Genomic DNA, 4947 nt, shown 5'->3' with positions numbered 1-4947 from the left:
CCTTGCCTCTCTCCCAGCTTCTGGTGGTTGCCAGCAATCCTTGGCTCCTAGACACACCCCTCCCATCTCTGCCTCTGTCGTCACATGGCCTTCTCCCCGTGCCTCTTCTTCAAAGGACTCCAGGCACTGGGTTAGGTCCCAGCATAATCCATCTAGACCTCATCTTTGCTTGATCACATCTGCAAAGACCCTATTTCCAAAGAAGGTCACATTCACAGGTGCTGGGGGTTAGGACTTCAACACATCTTCTGCGGGGACACAACTCACCCTATGACACAGGTGGACAGGGAGAGAGGGTTTGGGGAGGGGTGTTGGGTTGGTCCCCAGGTGTGATGCTTGGAGATATTGTGTCAAGATGAGGGAGAAAGCAAGAGAAGCAGGGAGCGGCCAGCCTGGAGTGCACGGGACAGAGTGGAGCCGATACAGGAAGCGTGCCCAGAACCACCTGCCCCTGGACTGCTCATTTTACGAGGTCACTAAGTAGCCTTACTGCTTAAGCTGTTTTTAGCCACTGCTTGCAGCTGAAGGTATTCTAATTCTTTTTATGATTGAAATAAAATGTTTGATCATAAGTACTTGAACTCAGTGCCTCGATTTTGGGCTTAAATGCTTTTCTTTCTACCAATCAGAGGAAAAAAAAGCTCCTGCCTTAATTATTTCCTTCAGGAAGGATGAATTAAAAAATAAATGACTAACTTGTTCTTTTTCAAAACAGCAAACACAATTTCTTTTTAAGTACAGGAAACTATGTTTAAAACCCTCCAAAAGTTCTTTTAAAATGTAATTTTAGGGGTTGGCCCTGTGGCACAGAGGTTAAGTGTGCACATTCCACTTCGGCAGCCTGGGGTTCGCAGGTTTGGATCCCGGGTGTGGACATGGCACCACTTGGCAAGCCATGCTGTGGCAGGCGTCCCACATAGAAAGTAGAGGAAGATGGGCACGGATGTTAGCTCAGGGCCAGTCTTCCTCAGCAAAAAGAGGAGGATTGGCAGTAGATGTTAGCTCAGGGCTAATCTTCCTCCAAAAAAAAAAAAAAGAATAAAATGTAGTTTTACAGATATCTTTCTTGTTACTGACACAAGTTAAATTATATTTCGATACATTTATGTGTTACAGAATTATCACCTCACAGCTTAACCCTGCTGTGGGAATAGAAAAAAACTGTGCCCAGATTAAAAGAACACACTTTCCTGAAAATAAAGATAAATGAACTAATAAATGACTAGTTTTTAATAAATAATCTCCTTATTGGATAACTTATCTTTCTGGTAAAATATTTACCGTGCTCTCTAACGCCTTTTAAATCAACTGAAACACTGAGAAAGCTTTAAATGATTCGATATCCTTTTGCGGCTTAAGAGTTGAAATGGTGTTTTATTGAAGTACATTTTAATAAGAAGCAAATTGATTTGAAGTGATTCAAGTTTCGCGCAGTGAGGGCTCTTCAGGCTGGGCTCCTTGGGCTGGAGGGTGAACCACCATTTCACGGGGCCGCAAAGGTCACGCTCTGCCCCGTGCTAGGATGTTCTGGGTAACTAGGAACCAATTGCTTTTAAGCTACCTTAGGACTGGCCCAGGCCTGAGTGACTCAGCATGACAACATCTCCTGTGCTGCCTCATTTCTCTGTGCAGTGTTTTCCTGGGTAGGAAATAACAGACAAAAATAATCAACTGGGGAATTAATTGAAAACACGGATCCACAGCCCCTGCCTCATATTTACTGGATCAGGATCCATGAAGGAGGATCTGGAAATCTGCATGTCAATCAATGTCCCGGGGGCTTCTGATGTTTAGAGTCATCTGACCCACAAAGCTATTGGACAACCAGAGTTGACACCCAAGGCCCTGGTTCTCACAGGTGAGCGAGGGCAGAACCCCCTGGTGGTAAAACCCAGGCTGCCCCACCCACCCAAGCACCTCTGGTTGGGTGGAGCTGGGAGGGGCTGGGAACCTGCGTTTCTAACAAGTTCCCAGGTGCTGCTGGTGCTATTGGCCCAGAGGGGTGGGAGTGGGGCCACATTTTAAGAACCATTGCCATTAAGCCATTATCTCCTAGCCAAAAAAAAATTTTCCTTGATATAAGTTTTGTTTTAAATCCAAGGCAGAAAAATTACCCATTCTCAGACCAAAATATGGAAAACAAATCTGAGTAGAATGAATATCGTTAGAGCTTTAGTGATTCTGGCCGAATGCCATTGCAAACCTTTCCCAACAAAGACCAAATACAGGGTCATCGAAAGAAGGTATGAAATCCCAGAGAACAGTTGTCAGTTCCCAACGAAGAAAACGCTTAACATCTCGACGGCGTTACATCCAGCAGAAAGCAGACAAATTACCACACCAATTTAGTTTCAAAGAATCCTCACCCAGTCTATTATATTACTTCATACCAAAGAGATTCCTCAAGTTCTGAATTGGCCGGATAGTGACTTGTTAAGGCATTGCTAACGAATCTTGTCCATCATGGTTCTCGAATATGGATTAGCTTGGACGAACCCAAGACATTTCTGGCAGAGCTCATGGTGAGGAGAAAACGTTCTCAGTAAGTGACTCCAGAAATCCCGGCCCACCTGCGCCAGAGGGGTCCTGCAGGGTCTGCTTTTCATTACGGGGAAGGCGAAGTTGGGTCGCAGATCACCGTTAAACCTTGTTCGGGTTTGAGGAAATGAGCTTGACCCACTAAAAGACTCGTACCATATTTCCTTTAATGATGCTGGCAAAGTGTCTGTTTCATCTAATCAACCTCTCAGACGAAGGATCTGATAGAGGGTCTGGCCACAGTGACGAGGGCTCAGACCCCAGCAGTGACCTGCGGTAACGACAAACCTTTTTAAAATTCTGGTAGCAAGACAGCGTGATTTTGACAGCTGTTTTCAAAAGTTTCTTTCCCTTTAAGATTCTTAATTATGGGCCCGATGAACACAGGTTGTAACTGAGGAACATCTGAGCCTGGCTCACATTAGCCTGTCTGCCTATCCAGGGGAAAGGCTGATTTCTTTTTAAGACGTGGTTTGCAGCCTCTCCAGCTTTGCACTCTGTGTACCCAGCCAGTTCCAGACTTCTGCTCCATGAAGAATTTGGGCCCGTCCTTGGCTGCAATAGGATTTTGGAGCAGAATCAGTCAAGTGGTCTTATATTTCCAGGAGAATGCATCATTAAAAGAAACAACCATATTATTTAAATTTCCAGAAATGACTCTTCTGATGATAATCCATAGCCCACCAAAATTAACTGGGTTTTCTTCTGCATAACAGGCCTTTAGTTTTAACGTATTTAATATTTAAAGTTTCTTTCTGGAAACGCTCACTGAGTTTTGATGGCAACTTCGACAGGCCTGTAAAAGGTAAGAGGTAATAAAACATAGCAGTGGCTTAAGAATGGAGTTTTTGAAGGCTGCTTAGAGGGCGAAGAATTCCAGCTGGAGAACTTTCTGATAATGTCAACAACCTTCGAGTGTGTGGGGAAGTTAATGAGACGATGCAGGTGATAGCACCTCGCCGGGCCCAGGCAATCAGAAACGTCACGGACATCTGAAGTTGAATCTGGTTAACAAGACGTCACCTGTCAGGGCATCAGAAACGTTTTCATTCTAACAGTGGTGGCACCATCCAGTCGTTGAAGCAAAAATGACACAGGAGTTGAACTGAAAGCCAGATATCGTGTGCGGGTCTCGACTGCCCAAGTCGGGGGCCTCAGCTGGGCTGACGGAAGGTTGGCAGAATCCTAATTTCCTTGGCGGATTCCGTCATCTGATGAGCAGCAGTAGACAGACCTTCTCAAACGCACTTCCCACTGGACTGCACGAGCGGGTGTGAAACAAACCCCGCCGTCCGGGTCCCCCTGCAGGGATTTTGATGCAGTGGCTCAGGGTGCTGCCTGATCACGAGGGCTTTCAGACGTTCCCCAGACATTAGGCTCCTAGGCGTGGGTTGAACCACGAATGGGTTAAGCTGGGGTTTCTCCACCTCCTCCGCGCTATTGGTATTCGGGGCCAGGTAATTCTTTGTTGGGGGGGGGGGTGTCCTGTGCATTGTAGGATGTTGAGCAGCATCCCTGGTCTCGACCCACCAGATGCCATTAGCACCCCCACCCCACAGGTTGTGACGTCCAGAAGATGAGGCTCACAGGGCTCAGCCTATCTCGAGGGGCCTGTGGCCTTGCTGGGAATTGTTCGGGGCTGGGGCGTTTAGGCACAGGGAGCGGAAGAGGAACACCTTCAGGAAACGTTTTCCTCATGCTTAAAACAGATGAAAGGAAAGGAGAAAGCTGTCCTTTCTGTGGGACACACCAAGATGAACACGGCTGGATCCTTGATGGTTGTGCGGGTGTGGAGTTCACACTCCCAGCCGCCTCCCTTTGGACTCCCTGCTGTGGGAAACCGCACGGCCCCCTCTTGCTGAAGATGGGGCTGTGCTTTCCATCCCTGGCAGCTAAATGCTTCTGAACTGCTCTATCCTGGATTCAGGCTGTTTTTAATTACGAGGAAACAGTACTTGTCCCTCTTTGGAAGGCGGACATTTTGCCACTGACCGATATGAATGATTGGTCAACATATGTCCACAAAGTAGGAGATTATAAATACACAGCCAAGATCATCACCACGGAGCAGGGTAGCATCTTTGTGACGCGCACGGAGTTTGCGTAAGTGGTACATAAACATGCTGTGGCCTTGCTCAAGGAGAGAGCAACAGAATATTACATCTCACCAGCGGGGGCTAGGGGCCCACGGAAGCAGATGGTCGGAATCCATCAGCTATGAATCGAATCCTGGGCGGGTGTCTGAGGAACCTCCAGGCAGCTCTCGGTGAAAGCCTCGACGTGTGAGGGCAAAGCATCAGGGTGGATTCGTGCCTGACAGAGTCAACCTGACTTAGAGAAGCAAACTCCTCTCCTATTTCCAAAGGGGTCTGTGGGGGCGACACATCCAGTCACAAGCCCTCTGGTTTG

The sequence above is a fragment of the Equus caballus genome, chromosome 3, assembly GCF_041296265.1.
Source record: "Equus caballus isolate H_3958 breed thoroughbred chromosome 3, TB-T2T, whole genome shotgun sequence".
Classification (NCBI taxonomy): Eukaryota; Metazoa; Chordata; class Mammalia; order Perissodactyla; family Equidae; genus Equus; species Equus caballus.
The sequence above is the reverse complement of the archived record's forward strand: the minus strand, read 5'-3'. Positions refer to the sequence as shown.